Here is a 24,893-nt window from a genome sequence, read left to right as displayed (position 1 = left end):
ACAGTATGGTTCTGGCACAAAAACAGACACTCAGATCATTGGAAAAGAATAGAAAACCCAGAAATGGACTCTCAAACATGTGGCAAATGCAGAAAAGGATATCCAATGGAAAAAAAGACAGTTTCTTCAGCAACTGGTATTGGGAAAACTGGACAGCAACATCCAGAAGAATGAACCTGGACCACCTTCTCACACCATACACAAAAATAAACTCAAAATGGATGAAAGACCTAATCTTTTTTTTTAAATGTTCTTTTTTTTTTTTAATATTTTTTATTTATTTCTAGGAGAGAGAGAGACAGCACGAGCAGGGGAGGGTCAGAGAGAGAGGGAGACACAGACTCTGAAACAGGCTCCAGGCTCCAAGCTGGCAGTCAGCACAGAGCCCGACGCGGGGCACAAACCCACGAACCGCGAGATCATGACCTAAGCGAAAGTCGGACGCTTAACCAACTATGCCACCCAGGCGTCCCTGAAAGACCCAATCTTAAGACAGGAGGAAGCCATCAAAATCCTGGAGAAGAAAATAGGCAACAACCTCTTTGATCTTGGCCTCAGCAACCTCTTACTAGACATGTCTCTGGAAGTAAGGAAAACAAAAGCAAAAATGAATTATTGGGACCTCATCAAGATAAAAACCTTCTGCACAGAGAAGGAAACAATCAGCAAAACTAAAAGGTAATTGATGGAATGCAAGAAGATATTTGCAAATGACATATCATATAAATGCTTGGTATCCAAAACCTATAAAGAACTTATCAAACTCAACACCCAAAAAATAATAATTCAGTGAAGAAATGGACAAAAGACACGAACAGTTTTTCAAAAAAGACATCCAGACGGCAGACAGATACATGAAAAGATGCTCAACATCACTCATTATCAGAGAAATACAAATCAAAACCACAGTGACATGCCACCTCACACCAGTCAGAATGGCTAATATTAACAACTCAGGCAACAACAGATGCTGGCGAGGATGCAAAGAAAGATTTCTTTTGCACCGCTGGTGGGAATGCAAATTGGTGCAGCCACTCTGGAAAACAGTATGGAGGTTCCTCAAAAAATTAAAAATAGAACTACCTACAACCCAGCAATTACACTACTAGGTATTTATCCAAGGGACACAGATATACTGTTTTGAAGGGACACATGCATCCCAATGTTTATAGCAGCACTATCAACAACAGCCAAAGTATGGAAAGAGCCCAAATGCCCATCGATGGATGAATGGATAAATAAGATGTGGTGTGTATATATATATATACACACCGTGGAGTATTACTTGACAATCAAAAAGAATGAAATTGTTTTGCCATTTGCAACTACATGGATGGAACTAGAGGGTATCATGCTAAGTGAAATGAGTTGGTCAGAGAAAGACAAATATCATATGACTTCACTCATAGTGGAATTTAAGATACAAAACAGGTGACCATAGGGGAAGGGAAACAAAAATAAGATAAAAACACAGAGGAAGACAAACCATAGGAGACTCTTAAATAGAGAGAACAAACTGAAGGTTGCTGGAGGGGTGGTGGGAGGGGGGATGGGCTAGATGGGCGACGGGCAGTAAGGAGAGAACTTTTTGGGATGAGGACTGGGTGTTACATGAAAGTGACGAATCACTCAATTCTATTCCTGAAATGATTATTAAACTATATTTAACTAGCTTGGATTTTAATTTTAAAAAAGATATATACACAGCTTCAACTATGTGGATATGTAGTGCAATATTGTCTGTAATAACAAAGAATATGAAAAAAGCTAAACAGGGGCGCCTGGGTGGCTTAGTCGGTTAAGTGTTCGACTTTCGCTTAGGTCATGATCTCGCGGTTCGTGGGTTCGAGCCCCGCGTCGGGCTTTGTGCTGACTGCCAGCTCAGAGCATGGAGCCTGTTTCAGTCTGTGTCTCCCTCTCTCTCTGACCCTCCCCTGCTCACGCTGTCTCTCTCTCTCTCTCTCTCCTAGAAATAAATTTAAAAAAAATTAAAAAAAACGAAAAACAAAAACAAAACGAAAAAAGCTAAACATTTACTATCAGAGAATAATTAGACCATTATCATATGACTACCCATAAGATGAAATAAGAGGTGGACATTAAAATTATATTCTAAGTAAGATTTACTAACATTGAATATTTTTATTAATATTAGGTGAAAAGGCAATTTATAAACTATTAGGCACAATAGAATTTATTTTTGTAAAAAAATTTCCATATATTTATAAATCCATAAAAAAGACTGGAAGAGTCAAATAAAATGTTAGAGGCAATAATCTATGAGTGGCATAGAATTAAAGTTGTTTCATCCTTTCTCCCCCCTGCTGATCGATATTTTTCAAATTTCTGCAATACATCTGTGTGACTTTTGTCAAATGAAGACATTTTTTTAATTGGGGGCAGGGGCAAGCTGGGGGCAGGGGCAAGCTAAATTATTATAACAGTGGAACCCCAATATTTCTGATGCTTGGATTCCCTCTCTAGTCTTTCCAGAAGTAAGTCTACCCCTTATGTTCAGCCCCTCTCATGAGATGCAAACCCTTCTCCAAAATGACCCATTCCATCAGTAAGCAGATTTGAGAGAACGTTATTCTTTATAAGATCTGAAATTAGCTTTTCTTTAACTTTCATTCATAATTTATGAGAGGGACCATATGCCTCTGTCTGAGATAATTTGTGAAGAATGAAAGGAAGTTTATATTGCTTATTCTACATATAAACTTAGTGAAGCATGAGACCTTATTAACTTGTGGTCAACTCTTTACATTATCAATGCACTCAAAGCTTACTGTCAAACACAAACCATAAAGTTTTTTATGTTTTGCCATAAGCTCTTCCTCTAAGCTCCCCTTACAAATAACTGACATGTGTACAGAAAACAATTGCAAATATTTTGTACACAAGGAAAGGATTTTACATTAGTCATTTTAAAGGAATTAATATTCAGTAAGAGGGGTCCTGGGAATCTATACTTCTAGTAATACTGTTTTCAGATGATTCTGAATCTCAAATTGCACTTTAGAAAACACTGGTTTTGAGGCTTTTGTAAAAGTTACAGAGCTGAGCCTCAAATACACACTTACAAACTTTGCACACAATTTTAGGGGTTTTGTGGACCTTTTGAAACCCATCATTTGTCTTCTGGGCTGACAGTGCATGAGTCCATTTAGGTGTTCCTATTTTTCACCATAATTTACCCTTCTGACTGCATAGATTCATTCTTTCCAAGTTATTTGATATCATGGCATACACAGAAAATGGTAATTGTTGCATGCTAAGCAGAGAAGGCCAGAGAGCAGGGCATTTTAGTTTTCTGGACCTGGCCCTATCGCTAGGAGGCATCAACGTCACTGCCTCTGTGGAAATGGGTTGTGGCACATTTGTAGGGCCTACTATTTAGGAATCATTGGCAGAGGGCAGGTATTTTGAAATATAGAGCCAAAATAACTATTTTAAAATATATCATGCTAACTTATGCCACAATAAAAGATGATGTCTAGATGACTAGTTAAACTGGTTCTCTGCAGCATGCACAATACATAAAAAAATGGCAAGGAGCCTCAGATGACACTTAGGGGAGCATAAAACAGCCCAGAGTGAGGCAATTCTTAAATACCTTTATTCATTAAACACGTATTGGTTCCCACTATAACCCAGATACTGTTAAGTGCTTAATAAACTCCTAAAAGTCATAGATTTCTTCACTGTTAATACTTATTTTTTTTGGGAAAAGGACAAGACAAAATAAAAAATGGGCATGTTTATATCATTAGAGTTTGTAAATAAAAAAACCAGGCCAGTTGATACAATCTCTGAGTCACCCCATTGAGGGATTCAGTCAGGCTACAGGTGTGTCAGAGACTTAAAAAGATTAGGAAATGATGACCTGAAGTATAGGATCAGAAACTCCTGGTTGAAGGTGGAGATTGAAAAGAATTTTCCACTGTTGAGCACTCAATACATTTAGCCATAAAGAAATAAAAAGATTATCTGACATTCATTATGTGTTTAGCACATGCCAGAGACTGTTCCACAAGCTTTACATGTATTAACTGATTAAAGTGAATAACAACCCTTTTAGAAAGGTTCTTGACAGACTGGAAAACCAATACCACTGAAGCAAGCATCTGACCCCAAGTCTCAGAGCAAGCAAGTGGCAGACACTTGAAGCCAGGCGGCGTGGCTCGTGAGTTCATGCCTTTATCCATTCTACTCAAGCTGCCTTTGTAGTTTAAAACAAATGTAAAAAGTCAACAGAAAGAGAAATTCATCAAACCACCAAATAAGGAATGTGGCACAATCTATTGCAATAAGAAACAGCTGATTTAGGAATGAGGCGATGATAAAAGACATAGCTTGGCTCAGAATCCAGCCGTCAGCTTTCCAGAAAGCATGATGGTAGGTTCGCAAAAATCTGAGAATTCCCACAAAACTTCCAAATATGGAAGAGAGGAAATCGAGTTGGTTTTATTATCTGATCCCTCTTCTGACCGAGGAACAGTAGAAAAGGGCCTGAAAAGGAGGAACCAGTGAAACAGAAAACAAGTCAAAGCCCCGGAGTACTCTCCACTGTGAATGGCACGGAGTCCTGAGCAGTTGGTTAGAACTCTTCTGTACGGGATGTGTAACAAAATCTTAGAACCTCAGGTCATCTAACCCAGCCTGCACACGTCTTCCATTTCCCACCATCCCGTTGGAGTACAGAAGAAAACGGTGAGAACATAGAGAACCTCAGTCTGTAGGTGGAACGTGGAAAAAAATCCAAACAGGTGAGAAATCCCTCAAGCATTATCAGAGCAAATAGAGTGGAGAACGTCACTGAGGCGTGAACAATACAGAAAGAAACAGCATAGTAACTCTGCAACATGCAAACATTAAAATGGAAGAAATACTTAGACATCAGCAAAATGAAGGAAAAGGAAAGGAACAAACTGCAACAAACTGCCCAAAAGGGAAAAGCAAAATGAAGGGTGGTTCAGTCGGCTGAGTGGCAGACTCTTGATTTTGGCTCAGGTCATGGTCCCAGTGTCGTGGGATCCAGCCCCGCCTTGGGCTGGGCTTCACATTGCGCCTGGAGCCTGCTTAGGATTCTTTCTCTACCCCCTCCCCTGCTTACGCGCTCTCTCTCTCTTTCTCTCAACTTAAAACACACAAACACACACACATACAATGAAACAAAGAAAAAAACCCACACAGTCAGAAAAAAATTTTTCAAAACACAAAATTCAAAAACACACACACAAAAAAATGACCCCCACAAAAGATTCCTCCTAGGTGCTTTACATTGTCTACCTTAATAAGAATATCAAAATAATAATAATTTTTAAAAAACTCAAGGATATGATTATCCAATAAAGTGAGATGAAAAGAAACATGGCAGCTAAAAATGAGACAGGATTAACATCTTGGGGAAATGAAGCCATTTTCAGAATAAGGATGATTGAGGTCTCTGAAGCAGTACCCACAAAAAGAATAGAAGATCTACTTACTGTAATATAATACAAGAAAATTTCTCTAAAATAAAGGAAAAATGATATTTGCAGGATACAGACTGTACTTCAGGAAAGTGTGATACAGAAATTGTAAGCCTGACCCACAGCCCAGTTGAGTTATAGAACTTTAGGTTACAGACCACCCCTCACCCCAAAAAACACACAAATCTCAGAATATCCTGCTAGACTCAATCTAAATTATAGCAAAATTCAATGTTACAAGTCAATGAAGCAATGCTTGCCGAGTTCTGAGGAAAAGAAAGGCATGACATAATTATAGGCAGTTAAGACATTCGACTTAAGAATACAGCCATATGTACCCTCTGAAAAAGATTACTGGAGAATGAATTCAGCCTTTTAAGAGTTAACTCAAAATACAGAACACAGAAAGAAAGTTGTGATAAGAGATGATAGCACTAAGGGAATGTAAACCCAGAATATGTAAGACTAGGCATATGTTAAAAACAAAAAGAATAGGCATGTGTTCTACAGAACAGAATGTTGGCATTAGAAACCTGGGCAATATAAAAATAATAAAATAAAAATAAAAATCAGGATATGAAGGGAGGAAAAAGAGGTCTTGTGGGGATGTTCATGTTCCATTTGTTTGTAACCAAGGATAGGTTCCTACTATTTAAAAAGAATTATTTTTAAATTGTTCTTTAAATTATTTTTTAATATTTACTTTTGAGAGAGAGAGAGAGAATGTGAACAGGGGAGGGGTAGAGGGTCAGGGGGAGGGAGAACCTGAAGCAGGCTCTGTACTCACAGCAGAGAGACCTATGTGGAGCTTGAACCCACAAACCATGAGATCATGACCTGAGCTGACGTCAGACGCTCAACCAACTGAGCCACCCAGGCGCCCTTAAAAAAGATTTTTAAAAAAGATTTTTAATGTTTTATTTATTTCTGAGAGAGAGAGAGAGACAGAGTGAGCAGGGGAGGGTCAGAGAGAGAGGGAGACACAGAATCCGAAACAGGCTCCAGGCTCTGAGCTGTCAGCGCAGAGCCCTACTTGGGGCTTGAACCCATGAACCATGAGATCATGACCTGAGCCCGAAGTCAGACACTTAACTGACTGAGCCACCCAGGCTCCCCTAAAAAAGATTTTTAAAAAGTCATGACCATGTCAACTTTTAAAACGTTATTTGCAAATTATTTTTTAGACTTAGCATAGTTTACAAAGTACGATCTCCTGAGGTGTGTGTGTGTATGTGTACTGTGTGTGTGTGTGTGTGTGCATCAAATGGTTCATTCACTTCCATTTTGGCTTCTCTTTTTCATTTCACATTCAAGTAAAATTAACTGCTTTTATGTTACAAACAGCATCTTTGGTATGATTCCAGTTTTACAAAAGGATTTCTACATATCCACATGCATAGGGATATATGGCAACTGATGTTAACCTAATGTTGGCAATGGGCATTTCTGTGTGTAGGGCTTTGGATTTTTCTCCTTTCTCTTGTGTACTTTTCTATGCCATTTGAGTTCTTTATAATGAATTAGAAATCATTTATGTAAAACAAAAGTAATGAAGATGAAGGAGCAAAAATCAGGACAAAAGAAAGAAGAAAATATGTGACAATTTGTTAATCCTTGATGCTAGAAATGTGAAACGATATATTCTTATGCACTTTTATCTTTCTTAAGTTACCAATGAAAAGTAAAAGAGGGAAGTAGAAGCATAAGTAAAACTGAGGTTCTCTCATGTACACATAAAATCAAAGGATTATGTGTAAAATTTATTTGGTTGGAATTAAGAGTTTCAATTTTAGAATGTCAGGGACTGAAGACCTAAGTCAATCCCTATGCTTTTACATATTGTTATTCAATCATCCTCACGCCACTGCCTGCCTCTCCTACTACCCGTCATGGCTCCATGGCCCCCACAAATACCCCTAGAAAGTACTAAAACTTTGACCTTGGGGAATCCTTCCTTTCAAGGTTCATGGAATGAAACAAGACATTGAAACCCTGATTCCTTTGCTGTAGTCTATGAGTCAACTGATCAATGCAAACTAGCAAGAATATGTTCTATTACACTAAAATCAGACACATAAATAAACCAAAAAAGAAACAAACCCATAAAGCGCATCAACATTTCTCTTTCCCCAATCTGGCTGGAGTTGAAAGTCACAAGTGGTGTTTGAGACCAAATGTTTTCCTCCATTCTCCCTTCCTGGAGATTTGCAAGATGCATCTCATTGCCCCCTCTTTTAAGGTGCTGCTATGAAAACAGTTTCTTTACCATCCTGTGGAAAACTCTCGAGACACCTCAGCAGGCAGGGCAATTACCCTGAAGCTAACAGTTCATCCTGGAAGTGGAGAGTCACAGAGTCAAGATATAGATTGGGTAACCACTTGCAGCCTCCTAACATTTTTTTCTTTTGGACAATTCATCATGTGTCCTCTGATATTCCTATAGCACTTGCAGAGTCTGTAACTAACTCCATGCTGTGCTAGTGCTCAATGGGCCTACAAAGGCAGAATAATGAGCCACAATATGACCTACTTGGTTTTTTTAAAAACCTGTCAGCAATAAAGTCATACTATGGTTTGGCTGAAAACACTTTTCAGGTAAGAATACTTTCGCTTACTAAAAATTGATAATCGGCCAGTATGCTATTCTCTAATGCTAAATATTTAACAATTGTAGATACACAGAATAGTCATGATTAGAAGGGTGAACCTGGACAAAATATTCAATTTTATTTGCTACTAAATGTTCATACCTTCTACCACAGCTGTTCTCATTATCCATTTAGTGGAAGTTCGTTCACTGCCTGAGACTAGAAACAATCATCTAACAAATAAAGAGAAACTACATTGTATTTCAAAGATACATCTGCCGAGAATCAATAGAGGCCCTGTAAAGAATAGACTCCTATTGAATGAGTGATGTGTGCAAATTATTCCCTCTTCTCGCTGAGTGGCAAAGAGGAATAAATATTCTTTCTTTCATTCATTCAATAAATATATATTGAGGACTAGTACATTTCTAGTTTTGTTTTGTTTTTCTTTTCCTCTCTGCCTTTTCTAGTAACAGCAGGTATATGTTCCTTCAGGGAACAGTCTCCTTCCCTTTCCCACTTGCAGTCTACTTGGTTCCATTGGTGTATTTCCTTCCTGGCACATTACAGATAACAGATTGGTCTGTTAGCATTTTCTATCCTTTTGGCCATAATGACTGGCTCAAGGATGTCACAGACCCAAAGACAGGTCCATGGGACTCAGTTTGGGGATCTTACTGGAAATATTGGCAAAGAGAACTTTTTTCCATTGGGTTGGCCAGCTTGAAAGTAATTGTGAGCGGCGCCTGGGTGGCTCAGTCAGTTGAGCGTCCAACACTTGATTTCAGCTCAGGTCATGATCCCAGGGTCGTGAGATCGAGCCCCACGTTGGGTTCTCACTGAGCCTGGAAGATTGTTTGAGATTCTCTGGCTCTGGCTCTGGCTCTCTCCTTCTGCCCCTCTCACCTGCTCTCTGAAAGAAAGAAAGAGAGAAAGAAAGAAAGAAAGAAAGAAAGAAAGAAAGAAAGAAAGAAAGAAAGAAAGAAAGAAAGAAAGAAAGAAAGAAAAGAAGAAAGAAAGAAGAAAAGGAAAGGAAAGGAAAGGAAAGAAGAAATGTGAATCTGAGGTCACCAGCAGCCATTTGTCTACTTCAGTTTCATTCAATTGGCAGCTAGGACCCCCTGAACTTGTGAAGTTAGGTCCTTTCTTAAGGGAACACGATTGTTGTTTTAGGTAATAGTTGTCAACCTTAGCTGTGCATTAGAATCACCTGGGAAACTTAAATCTGATGACTGGGTCATACCCCAGAATAATTCCATCAGCATCACTAGAGAGGAGACTCGGGCATCAGTATTTAAGTCTCCCAGGGTGATTTCAAGGTGCGGCGAAACTAGAGACATGTTGGCCTGGGTCAGTCATGATAATGGTAACCCCTTTCCTTTCCCTAGTGAGTGGTCTGGGTAGGTATGTGGCCCAGCTTCAGCTAATGTAAATGGACCCAGTTCTAGCCAAAGGGATGGTAGAGGTAGCTCATTGCTTCTGGAAAGCAGGTTTTCTTCTCAGGTGAACAGACTATGCCTCGTGACACAAAGGCCTTCTGCAGCCACCGTCTTATCCTGCTTTGAGCTAGCTAAATGAGGAACAGTCACAGCCAGTTGTTGCCATGATGGAATATGGTAGAATAGAAAGGGAGGAAGAACCAGGGTCTTGGATGATATGGCCACGTTGTCATGGAAACTGCAACTGCCCACCATCACTTTTACTGTTGTGTGAAATAATCAAATGTCTTTACTGTTTAAGCCTCAGCTGGTTGGGTACTCTGTTACTTCCTGTTGCAAAATTCCTAACAAAGCCAATTAATAGTTTTTATAAGGGACAAGGTCTTAGAAACAGTCAAAAAGGGCTGAGGACATAGTCTTTGTATCTATCAAGCATTTATAACACACGAAAGGTAGGAATGAGAAGCAAATTTGGAAGATCTGTGAAACGCAATGCTAAGAAACGTGAAGGCATTTACATAAGAGAATGGAATCACCAAAGCAGGACTTTTCTGATTCTTGTGTGACCTCCAATACCCCTGGCTTTCTTAGCCACCACCCCCATCCCCAAATAATCTGCCCAGTTCATACCCTTAATTCAAAGATCAATCCAGATCTGAAGCAGACAGTAAGTACTTAAACAGCCTTAGCCATCTTCTGCCTCCCCTTCTGATGAAGCTAAATATTGAGGTGCTTCCCTTTTTCTGTCCCTTGGTCAGAGCTTTGGGCCACATTCTTCCCTCAGTGTGTCCATTGTGTTCCTGTGACTCTCCACTTTTACTCTGCCAAGTCAAAGTACAAAAAAATGTAACTTCTTTGTCTAGTATCTTACCACACTGTTCAGTCTCATTTATTTTGTCCTTGTGTGAGTTTTCCTTCCTTTGCATGCAATGGGATCCATGTAACTGGGGTTTTCCCATGGTCCCTCTCTAAGTAGGTTCTGACACCCGATGTAGTGTTTTAGTACATTCCTAGTACTGAAGTCCTATCTTGATCTTACCAATCACCTTCCCTAGGACAAAATTCTGTCCTCATATCCCTGATCAGGGTCTGACTTCTCCTTTTTATGGTTGGCCCTCTCTTATATAAACTTCTGAGAATCCCTTCTCTTGAGTTAATGTTACTGGGAATTCACCTCTTATAATATCTCATTTCTTATTGGATCTCTACTCACTGTACCGTTCATCAGTAAGTTCTCTTGTCAAGAACTGTGAAGGGTCTGATGTTTTTCCCTACTTGTGAGCAACAAGTTCGCCTGCCTCCATCCATTTTATGGATGCTAGTAGAAGACAGGAGAATTTTGAGTTGGAGGCCAAGAGTTTATTACTCAATAACTATGGGTAGAATATTAGCACTTTCTTATACCAACACCTCAAGCTACAATTCCTATGGAGCAATGCAGTGAAGGCCAGTTAACACTTGCATACACAGTGGGTTACTTTCCAGGAAAGAAACTTGAACCTGGAGAACTCAAATCTTCTATAATGGCCAAAAAGCATGGCTGCCCTTTGCTCCAGACGAAGACACTATCTCTGGTTTCCAAGATTGTTCCCTATTCAGAGGGATAATAGTTTAGAAAAAATAGCCCAAAACAAAAACTATCAGTGACCCTTCTTACAAGGCATGCAGAAATATGAGACGCCTATAGAGAAAGGTGTCCCAGTACCCCACCATAAACCACATATTCAAGTATTTATCTTCTACACTGATCAGTACTACCCTCCTCTCTCACTGAGACTATTCCAAGAGAATCGTAAATGATCTTCCTGTTTCCACTATCATCCCCTTCTAATCCAACCCACCCACAGTATAGTAGAAAGCTATTCTTAAAATGTAATTTCACACTCTGTCTTAATGTCCTTTCTCCAGTGGCTACTATCACATTGTTTACAATATCCATCTCCATACAGCAGGACTTTGCCTGGACACACAGAGTCTTTTTTTTTTTGCCTTTATTTTTTTAAATTTTTTTATTTTTTACAAATAGTTTATTGTCAAATTGGTTTCCATATAACACCCAGTGCTCATCCCCACAAGTGTCCTCCTCCATGCCCATCCCTCCTCCCCCCAACATCCGTCAGTCCTCAGTTTGTTTCTCAGCATTCACGAGTCTCTCATGGTTTGCCTCTCTCCCTTTCCCCCACCATTTCCGCCCTTCTTCTCCCCCTTGTTCCTCCATCAAGTTCCTCCTAATCCTCCTATACGTGCAAACATCTGATATTTGTCCTTCTCTGCCTGACTTATTTCGCTCAGCATAACACCCTCAAGGTCCATCCACGTTGCTACACATGGCCAGATTTCATTGTTTCTCATTGCCATGTAGTATTCCAGTGTATAGATAAACCACATCTTCTTGATCCTTTCGTCAGTTGATGGACACTTAGGCTCTTTCCATGTTTTAGCTATTGTGGAGAGTGCTGCTATGAACATTGGGGTATGTGTGCTCCTATGGCCTCAGCATTTCTGGATCCCTTGGGTAAATTCCTAGCAGTGCTATTGCTGGGACACACAAAGTCTTATGTCTTCTGGCCTCTATCTCATTCTCCCTCCCCTTCACTATGCTCCAGCCCCCTGGCCGTCTTTCTGTCCTCTAACATGAAAGCTCATTCCCTTCTCAGGTTCCTTGATCTCCTACTCTATTCCCTCTGCCTAAAGTACTCTTGTCCTAGATCTTTGCAAACTCTGGCTCTTACTAAGGCCTTCCTTGGCGCCTAACTTCACTAATTCTCTCATTCACTGTGGATGCAGTTAAAGCTCTCTACTGAGCTTGTGGTTCCAACTATAATTTGTTTAGTTCTGTTTGGTTCATTGTAAAATCTGCTAAAACGTCTAAAACATGGTTTTGTTCCCTGCAGGCATTTTCAAATTTGCCTTTTCTTTCCTCAAATTGGATTTGTTTTAAACATAAATTTGTACTTATATTTACACTAAACTATGTGTCTCATATCAACATCTGAAAGGGGTGTAGGTCTGTTTTTGTTGCCTGTTGTTTCGCGTTTCGGCCCATGGTAACTTGTTTCCTGTGTACTTGATTATCTCTGACTGTGAACTACTTTTTTCTCCATGAAAAATCCTATGTGGGGAATCTGTGAAGCCTAGGATGTGGAGGGGTTGCTCACAGGGAACTTGCATCTATTTCTGCCAGGTAAATAGGGTACCGCTGGTCCTGGAACACTTCAGGTTAAAATCAAGGCTTGAACTCTTGGGGGCCTCCCATAAGCTGTGAATTTTGCCTATAAATTCTTTCAGGACAAGGCTGTGGTCGCAGCTTCTCAGGGATTGCTTTATTATTTTTCCCCATATCCTGCTTTGCTCAATAACTTTCTATGTAATTCTTACAATCTCCTGAGGTTGGGGGAATGGAAGGAGCAGAGCGAGCTTGTTACAAGTTGCCTCATACGCCCTCATACATATGGTGTGACCCTTTGAGATCCCAAGTATATTGGAAATTTACTTGTTAGACTGCCTGGCTTTATATTAGAAGGGGTCTGTCTTTTGCCCGTCACACAGCACAAAGTCTTGATAAATTAAGCAAGATTCAGCATAACAACTCTGCTTACCTTCTTGGTTTCTGCCTGTTGGGTGGATGGTTACTGCCTGTTGGGTGGATTTGGGCCTGATATTTCTTTACCATTTTTTCAACATTTTGATTCTTAAAGAAACATACACACATGTACAGCATTTTGTAGTTCTTTCCAGTGAGAATGTTAGACTACTTTGATGGCCATATTATAAATGTGGAACTCCTAGAGGCTACCATAGTTCCAGACTATGTGTAGACTCCCTTCGTTTCTCTCTATTCCTATGGATCCTGCCCTAGTTGAAATCACTGCTTCTTAATTGAATCATTTAAGTGTCTTTTATACTGTTTTCTCAGCCTCCAATCATTCCCCAGTAATTTCATTTTCTACTAGCTAACAAATAATTTGTTAAACTTTGGCCCATCATGTGACTGTTGTACTTAAAAGTATTCAATGGCTCCCTTTTGCCTACAGAGGTTAAACTCTAGTTTTGTTCCAACTTGGCTTGTATTCAACCACTTTGCTTGCCACACACCGAAGCATAATGCTCATCCTGAAACCGCCCTGCACTTCTCTACCTCCACGCCTTTGTTCAAACCACCTCTTCCACTTGCTCTGTACTAGTCTCTGCTCAGTAAGTTTATTCTCACTTTTCTTGGACCAGGTCTTGTATCTTCACTTCTCTGAGGCCAGCTTTTACTCATGCAGAGAGAACTACCCCTCTTGCACTATTCTACCTTATCACATATTAATAGTTTGTTTACATGGTCACCTGTCAAAACAGAATATAAGGCTGAAGTAAATCCAGGAAGGAGCACTGTATATTTAGTTTAAAAATATCTAGCCTTTGGAGGTCCTGGGTGACTCAGTTATGAAAGCATCTGACTCTTGGTGTTGGCTCGGGTCTTGCCCTCAGGGTTGTAAGTTCAAGCCCTGCATGGGGCTTCATGGTGGTCATGGATCCTACTCAGGAAAAAAGAAAAAGACTTCTAGCCTTAGGGTGCTTGGCTGGCTCAGTTGGGGTGGAGTGTGTGACTCTTGATGTCACATTGAGTGTAGAGGTTGGTTAAAAATAAAATCTTTAGGGGCGCCTGGGTGGCTCAGTTGGTTGGGCGGCCGACTTCGGCTCAGGTCATGATCTCGTGGTCTGTGAGTTCAAGCCCCATGTCAGGCTCTGTGCTGACAGTTTGGAGCCTGGAACCTGCTTCAGATCCTGTGTCTCTCTCTCTCTCTGCCCCTCCCCGACTTGTGCTCTGTCTCTCAAAAATAAATGTTAAGAAATGTAGAAAAAATAAAAAATAAAATCTTTAAGGGCACCTGGTTGGCTCAGTCAGCTAAGCGCCCGACTTCAGCTCAGGTCATGACCTCATGGTTCATGGGTTCAAGCCTTGCATTGGGCTCTGTGCTGACAGTGTGAACCTACTTGGGATTCTCTCTCTCTTCTTCTTCCTCTGCCCCTCCCCCACTTGCTCTTCCTCTCTCTCTCAAAAATAAATAAGTAAATAAATAAATAGATAAATAAAATCTTTAAAAAAATTGTCTAGCCTCTGGCATAGTTTCTAGCCTGGTACATAGCCAGTGTTTAATAAACAAATGAAGGCAGCTAGGTCAGCCTTTATAAAACTCCAACATGCAGGGGTATTTTTTTAATTTAATTTTAAATTCCCCGCCTGTGGCAACGTAGTCACAGCATTTCAGTTAAAAGGCACTTCAGAAGTCATTAGTATAATTGCTTTTATGAGTGTAAAAAACTGAGGCCCAAAATGGTGAAGTGTAAAACGACATGAAGACTCAATGGATGTTTGTTGTGAAAATGAATACTATTTATTCACTGTTTACTGGACACCAGCCATCACTAAGTGGGTTTTATTTTATTTCATTTTCCCCATGACCCTATAAATTAGGAATATTTTCTTCATTTTATGCACAGTGTTTATCAGTTATACCAACTAAACTTTGTGATCTGAAATAATGCCACAGGTTCCAGTTATTGGACCTTTTCACGGCCCCTGGCACCTTCTCCTTCAGCCAGTTGCTGGCTGCCATGGAGAGGAAAAGGTTTTATTGCCTCCTTAACACCTTCTGGTTACTCTAGGCTCTTAATTTTTCTCCCCCAGGGCTGTTCCTTACTTAGAGGCTAGAGCTCAGAGCCTCTGTGCACTTTCTGCTTTTATCAAAATGGTGGCAAATCATTTCATAAGGCTCCCGCCATGTTTACTGAAAGCCACTTCTTCTGGAACAGTTCCTACATTTGGCACTCTGGTTTCTTAAAGGCATCCTATTTTTTTTTACACGTATTTAAATTTTTTTCCCAGCACCATGTCAACCAACCTGAACAATGAACTGATTTAAAGAAGCATCATCTGATTCAGTCAAGATTCCTTCACTTATAAACAGTTTTCTAATTCTGTAGTTTTTATCTCATCATACCAAATGACACTGGCTATGTAAGCCTTTTCATTGTCATAAAATAGTTTTCTAATTTTTCCAGCTTCTATATGATTTTTTAAATGAAATCTCATAAAGCTAAAACAGCTGGAGGCATTCAGTAAATTAGTAGATCAGATTCTAATTGGGAGGCAAGCAAATGTAGGAAGCCTCAGTAATTCAGTCTGGGTCTCCATAACCAAATTGTTGGTTTTAGTAAAAATATTGTCTTGAACATGGTATCATTATCACTCCTAGGTCAAGTATGGATTAAGAAATTATGGACTTCTTAATAAATGGAGACAGAATGAGACAAATAAAAAATCACCACCAGGCAAACATTGTTTGAAGGCAAGAGCCATCCATGGATATCCAATATAGTGAGCAAATGCACACTGAGAAACAACATACTTGCATTGTCCGAAAGTATCTCTTCACAAGATAGGTTGTTAATAACAAGGAGGAAAACAAGAACTTTATAGCGGAGAAGCCTGGCAGACACACCATTAACCAAATGAGCAAAGTTAACATCACTAGTAAGAAGACGAACTGACAGTACGTAAATGGACACGATGCACCTAGAAAGGACACCATCACTTCTGTGGCGTAACCTCAAGTTAATCCCAGAAAGTGTCAGACAAATCCAAATTGGGAAACATTCCACAAAATCGTTGACCATTATTCTTTAAAAGTGTCAAGGTCACAAAAGATAAGAATGAACTGAGGACACGTGGCAGACTGGCAGAGACGAGATCATGTGTGCAACGCAGAGGGGAAAAAACCGAATTAATGAGTAAACTAGTGAAACTCCGAGAAGGTGTGAAGTTTGGGTTACAGCATTGTACTAATGTCACTTTCTTGCTTTTGGAAATTGCGCTTCAGTTATAGAAGAGGTTCATGTGAGGGGAAGCAGAGTGAAGGCTTTATGGAAACCCTCCGTATAAACTGAGCCACTTCTCTGTAAATCTAAATTATTTCAAAATAAAAAGCTACAAGACACAATGACATTCGAACAAGTAAGATCGCTGGGCTATTTCTTCTTTTCCATTTATTCCAGGCAGAAAGAATGGAAAGCTTGCACTGGGCCCATGTCTTACACTTCAATCCCCTCGACAGGTACCCCGAAGAGACTCTCCAGTCGTTCCTGCAAACCAAGTATGATCCTTGTTTTCTCTTGGATCTTTGTGAGCTCTTCCACATTTAAAAAGAAATGTTTTTAGTGTTTATTTATTTTCGAGACCAAGAGAGACAGAGTGTGAGCAGGGGAGGGGCAGAGAGAGGGAGGGAGACACAGAATCTGAAGCAGGCTCCAGGCTCTGAGCTGGCAGCACAGAGCCCGACTCGACGCAGGGCTCCAACTCACAGGCCTTGAGATTATGATCTGAGCCAAAGGAGGACGCTCAACCAACTGGGCCACCCAGGTGTCCCAAAGGTTTCTACTTTTAAAAGTACATTTGTACACATTCTTTGATCTCGCCCTGTGATTTACCCTGTGTTCAAATAAAGAAATTGAGTCCCAAAGACGCCAACTGACTGGTCAAAGGAGCAAATAAAGATTGGAGGCTCCTGAGCGCCCAGCCTCTGCAGCTTTGACACCCAAGGGTTCGGGGAGGACGAGACCCAGATGGTGGAGGCACCTGAGGGGCCACGATCCCTACTGTGATGCCGACATGGGGAGGGGAGCACTCTGTGCGAGCGCAGCAGAAAGCCCCTCCAAGTTCTCCCAGAATTCTGCCTGGCTGCAGGACCCTCGGGCTACAAAGGCCTGGGAGCCTCAGGACCATGAGGAATAGGGACCTGGGCCTTTCTTTTGCTTTCCTAACGAAAAAGCACAGCTCCTGAGCCTTCCCCCAAAATTCCTCTTTCCAGCACAGAGAATTTTCACAACTGTCTTAGTTCCTATTTTTCAAAATGTAAAAATAGAGGAAAAAAGTTTCGTTATTGCAGTGCATTTGCTTTCAAAATATACAGTGATTAGAGTGAGCTATGTCATTTGGCAATGGATGTTGGACCACCCTTTGGTTTTGTCTGTTCTATTCTTGAAGGCCATGGGAATTCTTGGCGCTCAGCTTTCTGTTTTCACAGCTTTGCCCCAGCACCTGTTCCAAAAGCAATTGAAAGGACTTGACTGGATCCTGATTCTTAATTTTCAGCTCACAAGCAAGAATGTTTAGGATTTAAGGTATAATACCATATTTTACAGCGTTAGAACTGAAGCTTTTATGCGGAATTACACCATAAAACGCTTTCCACAATTTAGTGAAAACAACATATTTAAAAGGAATTTTGTCCTTACTGCAAGAAAACAAATATAAGCATATAAGATAACCGCATAAGGGGAAGAAATACGTATTTGTACGAACCTGTATTGTTCTGAGCTATCCGTTAGATTACAGACTTCCCCTTATGGAATCCTCTAGAGCAGAAATGCGTTATAAATGTTTCATCAAACAAGGAAAGAACAGAGTAAGAAATAGTTATTCCAGTATGTTCGGATGTTGCCCACCTACGTGAATCAAAGATCCTTTCATCTTACAATTGTAGGAATTAAAGCCTCAAGAATAAAAATTTTCAGTACTAATTAAATCAGTGTATGCACAAAATAAGGCCCAAAACTGTTACCTAAGCATTGGTCAGATTCATCCAAATGATCATGGAAAAGCAAGTTTTATAGTATGTTAGTGGATTTGGAGACCAGCAGAGAAAAAAAGAAAAGAATCTTAATGGGGCTAATTCTTTAGACTAATAGAATTCTGGCCTAAGCCAGTATAAAACGACTTTAAAATACAAACTGATTTCTCATTCAGAATTCACTCAAATTTTTAAAAAATGTCATAACTGTGAGTGGTGCTGATTCAGTGGGACACTGGCCTTCCCTACGGACCCCTGTCCTGGGTAGGATGCTGTGAAGGCAGGCCTGGGGCTGTTTCTCCCAGGGGCAAGTCAAGGGCAATGCAGTGGTCAGGAGGCCCGAGCAAGTCTAGGCTGGGCAAAGGCTCGGGCCCATGGAGCATCGCTCAAAGCAAAGCAAAGAACAAGAGTCGGCCTGAAATGTCCCATGCAGAGGAGTAGGTACCAAAAACTTGGAAATGTTGCTCAAATTAGAGAACAGGAGAGGAGAGTACAGCGGTTTATGAGTGAACCGCTGCATAGATCTCCCAGGCAACCTGCACTGGGTTGAGAGAGCTGTTCCCAGAGAGCGGGCAGCCCCTGGGCCCCCTGCTGGGAGGGGCCTCAGGCAGATGGAGGCTGGGGCTAGGTTGCCAAAAAGGAAGTCCCCAATGCCACGAGTGAGTGCTGGTCACAACTGCACTGCAGAGAGAGAGAACAAAAAGATAAAGTGGACGTTCACACTCTGCTTTTCTGTAACAGAACAGAATGTTGTTCTGTCTCTTAAAAGTAGGTTCTGAATTATGCATGAAATGGCTTGTCTGAAGTCAGCTGTGATATGCAGTCAGGTTCCTCCCAAGCATTTCCCAAAGGACAAAGGAAGAAATGGAAATGAACTTTCTCATGTACGGAATTTAAGAAAGTATTTGTGTTTGCTCACAAAGTCTAAATAGCAGGTTAAAAGCCCTTTTACAGTATTATTTAAGGTTAGGCTTAAGTCTCATTTAAGGTATGAACTTTTGAACACTGCCTCTTTCAAAACGTTTGCTGAACTATTAACATAAATATCAATAGAAACAACAGTGGATACACAGACTCATTGAAAGCTTTTATAAATCTATCTGCGAAAGTTAAAGTTACTTCCTAAGCTTATGATTTCTGTGATTGCAAATTAAATAGTCATGAAATGCAAACTAGCTATCTCAAACAATTGGAAAGCCTCTCTCCAGTTTCATAAGGACTTACTTGCTTCATCAAGAAAACTGTATATTCTAGAATAGTAAATTAACTAAATAAAAATAACGTATTCCACCCTTTTCCAGATGGTGTGTTCTGATTTTCATATTGTAAGATTTTGTTTAGACAGAGCGTTAGCCTTAAGAAATTTGGAAATCTCTGACCTCGTCCAAACTGAAACTTAGGATCACAGAGCATCTAAATGAACGGCAGTGTTATGACTAGAATCTGAATTTCCTGACTTCCACCCCGGTGCAATTTCCATTAGCACATACTTAGGCAAGGCAAACAAAGTTGATCAAACTGACATTGAACTTTAAAAAGTTACAATAAAATGTAGTTCCAGATTTTGCCAGTGCATTTGTAATATATATTTGACAATATATTGGATAAGTAAAAGGAACCTACAATCTTACTAGTTTAATAAAGAAAAAGTTTAATTTGTAATCGTAATCTAAATATAAACTTTATGGATCAAGGCCATGTTACCCTGTTAAGTTCATATTTTAGCCCCTAGACATAAGAGTATAGTGGAACTATGTACTGCAATTGTGGAGGAAAAATTGTGCCAATGTCATAAAATTCAATAGCATAAGTTTTCAATCTTATACCAAAAATATAAAAAAGTAAACAAATAAGAAATTGAGAAATTATGCGGCAAACCTATTAAATGTTTAAGGGGCAGTAAAACTGCCACCAACCCATTAAATATTCTCTTGTAAGCATTAGATCAGGAGTCAATAGTACCAAAATTTCCAAAATTAAAACAAGAAAATTCTAAAAGACAGACTTACTGAAAAATTATAAAAATGGCTCAGTTATGGATCAGAAAATAAATGTATTTAATATTCCAAGCATTATACCTGTCTGCACTATTATGCACTATAAGCAAAAATAATTGTTGCAAGAAGATGAGGGTCGAAGATAGGGTGTTTTAATTCAGGATAAAATTAACAATTGGGAAAAAATTCAAATTCCTTAACAGAAACCTAAGCATACAGAAGTCTAAAAATATGATGCACAGTTTATTTGCTTTGAACACAGTTAGAAAGGGAACACATACTGTGTTCTTAATGAGGCAAAGAAAGTGAAATCACTTTCAAATACAGCAAGTTGTATAGAATATGAATGTACTTTGTGAATCAAAAAATGTTAATTTGTAATATATTTATGTAATGTTAAAGAGAACACATCATTTGTTCAAATATTTATTGACAATATGAAAAGTTTCTCTGATATTTGTGAGTTGTTATAATCAGGCTTGAATTTCAAAACAGAGAATTCAATTAAAGAGGCCTTTATTGTTAGGACAGATGTAGACCCTTGCCTTTCTAACAGGTGTTCTCAGAAGGGCACATGCAATTTAGAAATAGAATCATGTTCTAACATCAGGAGGGGGAAGCCTTACTTTGACTAACTTTCCTTCGTATCCACCCAACTTACGTAAGCTCTGGAGTCAGTCTGTCTGAATCTGAATCCTGAGCTCACCACATGCTAGTGACATAAAATATTTTTATTAAAAGATTGTGTTACTGTAATTAGAAAAACTAGCACTTATATTCATTGCTTTTGTCAGCTATTCCTCTAACTACTTCCAAATAAAATTCACAACTTACTTAAATATCATAGAAGACTAAAAAGCACTTCAACATCTGTATAGTTTTAGGAATATGGCTAATGCCTCTTCTTTTAGGAGTTTCATATCTGCCAGTGTTTCTTTAATGGCTTTGCCAGACAAAGGGAACGAATCAGAGACCGGGGTCCACACAGGGTAGAGAACCATTCATAGGAAATCCTCCCCACAACAAGCCGGGGAGCAACTGGGCAACATCTTCAGGATAAATTGAACAACAGGTTATCCAACACTTGTCTGGATTTGTAGTCCAAGTTCACACCACCTGGGTTATATAGGGAAATTCCGGTGGCTCTGTATTTGCAGTGTACCCAGGATGGTGTAACTGTCCTATGGAGGAGGACGAGGAGGAAGAGGAGGAGGAAGGGGAGGACAAGGAAGAGGGGACAGGGAAGGGAAAAAGAGAAAGAAAGAAAGAAAGAAAGAAAGAAAGAAAGAAAGAAAGAAAGAAAGAAAGAAAGAAAGAAAGACAGACTAGCAGTAAAGACAATATAATAAAGACAAAATATTTAATTCCCCTGGAAAATATAACAGTTTCAATTTATAGGTACCTCATAATATAGCCTCAATATCCATAAAGCAAAATGACAGAATTAAAAGGAGAAATAAAGTAAAAATGACAGTTTTATGAGTAATTTGACAGAATAAATGAATAAACACTGAAGATTAAAAGAGATTATACAACACGATTAACAAATTTGACCTAGGAAAGATCACATATCATATGTATATTATATCACACATCATATACATATACATACATATGTATACACACACTGTAAGAACATGTAGAATATATATCTTTTTCAAGCATAGATGGCACATTTACAAATGTTAAGTATATCTTGGCCATAAGACAAGTCTCAACAAATTTCAATGGATTGAAATCATACAGAGTAGGTTCTCAAACCATAAATTCTAGCAATTAAGCTAGAAATAAATAGCACAAAGATAATTTGAATTCTACAGTGTTTGAAAATAAATCATTTAGAAGTAAATTTCTTAAAGGGTCAAAGGATAAATCAAATTAGGAAGTATCTTGAATGCCCACAGCTAACATCAAACTCAACACTAAAAAGCTGAAAGCTTTTCATCTAAGACTAGGGTTAAGACAAGCATGACTACTCTTACCACACTTATTCAGCAAAGTATTTGAAGTCCTAACCAGAGCAATTAGGAAAAAAAAAATGAAAGCATCCAAATCAGAAAGGAAGAAGTAAAACTGCGTCTATTTACAGATGACATGATACGATATACAGAAAACCCTAAAGACTCCACCAAGAACCTGTTAGAATAAATAAATTCAGTAAAGTTGCAGGATACAAAAATCAATGTGCAAAAGTCAATTGCATTTCTATATAATAACAATAAACTAGCAGAAAAAAGAAATTAATTACATTCACAATCGCATTAAGAATACCTAGGTAAAGGGGCACCTGGGTGGCTCTGTCGGTTGAGCATCCAACTCTTGATTTTGGCTCAGGTCATGACCCCAGGGTCATGAGATCAAGCCCCATGTCAGAGTTGGAGCCTGCTTAAGATTCTTTCTCTCTCCTTCAGACCCTCTCCCTGACTTGCTCTCTCTCTGTCTCTCTCTCTGTCTCTCTCAACCAATAGTAATAATAAAAGGAATGAGTAGGAATAAATTTAACCAGAGACATGGAAAATCTGTACAGTGAAAACTATAAGACATTGATAAAAGAAATTGAAGATGACTCAAATGGAGAGATTCTGTGCTTACGGATTGGAAGAATATTGTTAAAAGGTTCATACAACCCAAAACAATCTACAGATTCAGTGCAATCCCTATCAAAATTCTAGTGGCCTTTTTTTTACAGAAATAGAACAATCCTAAGATCTGTACAGGACCACAAAAGACCCCAAATAGCCAAAGCAATCTTGAAAAATAACAACAAAGCTGGAAGCATCACGCTTCCTGATTTCAAATTACATTACAAAGCTATAGTGATCCAAACAATATGGTATTGGCAGAAAACAGACATGTAGATCAATGGAACAGAACAGAGAGCCCAAAAGTAAGCCTGTGCATATATGGCCAATCAATTTACAATAACAGTGGAAAAAGGACAGTCTCTGCAATAAATGGTATTAGGAGAAATGCACAGTTACATGCAAAAGAATGAAACTGGACTTGGACCACTCACTATCTTACATGATACACAAAAATCAACTCACAATGAATGAAAAACTTGAACATAAGACTTGAAGTGACAAAATTCTTAGGAGAATGCATGTGGAATAAACTTCTTGACATCAGTCATGGCAATGATTTTTTTGGATTGACACCAAAAGCAAAGGTAACAAAAGCAAAGCAAGCAAGTGGGGCCACATCGCACTAAAAAAGCTGCTGCGCAGCAAAGAACCCAACAGCATAATGAAAAGGCAACCTACCAAATGGAAAAAAATATTTGCAAGTCATATCTGATAAGGAGTTAATATCCAAAATATATAAAGAACTCATAATTCAATAGCAAAAAAAAAAAAAAAGAAAGAAAGAAAGAAAAAGAAATCCAATTTAAAAATGGGCAGAGGATGGGGTGCCTGGGTGGCTCAGTCATTTAAGTGTCTGACTTCGACTCAGGTCATCATCTCACGGTTTGTGGGTTTGAGCCCCACAGCAGGCTCACAGTGTGGAGCCTGCTTAGGATTGTGTCTTTCTCCCTCTCTCTCTCCCTCTCCTCAACTTGTGCTTTCTCTCTCTTTCAAAATAAATAAATAAACTTAAAAATAAATAAATAAATAAATAAATAAACTTAAATAAATAAGGGCAGAGGAACAGAGTACTCTTTTCCAAAGAAGAAATATAGATGGCTGGTGGGTATATGAAAAAGTGCTCAACATCACTAATCATCAAGGAAATGAAAATGGCTTGTCTCCATATACCACTTTCAGATCCACTAAGTCTGGGAGAGAAGCTTAATCCTTGGAGTTCAAGCAGAATACCTTACCAATGGCTCCAGAAGTATTTGGGGACTGGAAACTGGGAGTCTTGAGAGGCTTCAGTATCATGAGGTGATTTGTATCTGGGAGGAGGGGAGGAGGGAGAGATCGCATCCACACGATTGCTACCAGGAACATATGAAGGTTTCTTGCAGCTTAAAGAGAGTTCTTGGAATTCAGTGCCAGTAGGCTGTCCCCAAAACTTCAGCTTTACTGCACTGTTAAATAGGTTTGGTTCTGGCCTCTTGAGACAGGGAAAGTCACCTTACATCATAATAAGAACTAAAATCTGGGGCGCTTGGGTGGCTCTGTCAGTTGAGTGTCCAACTCTTGATTTTGGCTCAGGTCATGGTCTCACGGTTATTGGGATGGAATCCCAAGTCGGGCTCTATGTTGGCAGCACAGATCCTGCTTGGAATTCTCTCTCTCTTTTTCTCTCTGTGCCTTTCCCCCGTTTGTTCTCCCTCTCAAAATAAATAAAACAAAACAAAAACCTAAAATCTGCCGGATACTCTTAAAATTATATTCTTCACACTTAAAAACATTGACACTACTTTTTAAAAAGTAAACCTCTTTCTCTAATAAAAAATTTCTCTGTGGATATTATTAGTCAGGGATCTCCAGAAAAATAGAATCAATGGGACATATTGGAGAGAGAGATTTATTTTAAGGAATTGGCTCACACAATTGTAGGGAGCTGTCAAGTCTCAAATCTGCAAGGCAGGCCAATAGGCTGGAAATTCTGGCTCGAGCTGATGCAGTCTTGAGTCAGAAGGCAGACTGGATGTAGAATTCCTTCCTCTGCAGGGGACCCCAGGCCTTTCTCTTAAGGCCTTCAACTGATTGGATGAGCTCTTTTCACAACATGGAGGTGGCTTACTCAAAGTCTGCTGATTTCACTGTTAATCACATCTAAAACATGCCTTCACAGCAATATCTGGACTGTTATTTGGGACCCAGCCAAA

The sequence above is a fragment of the Crocuta crocuta genome, unplaced genomic scaffold, assembly GCF_008692635.1.
Source record: "Crocuta crocuta isolate KB4526 unplaced genomic scaffold, BGI_CrCroc_1.0 scaffold83, whole genome shotgun sequence".
NCBI lineage: Eukaryota > Metazoa > Chordata > Mammalia > Carnivora > Hyaenidae > Crocuta > Crocuta crocuta.
Note: the sequence above shows the minus strand (reverse complement) of the source record.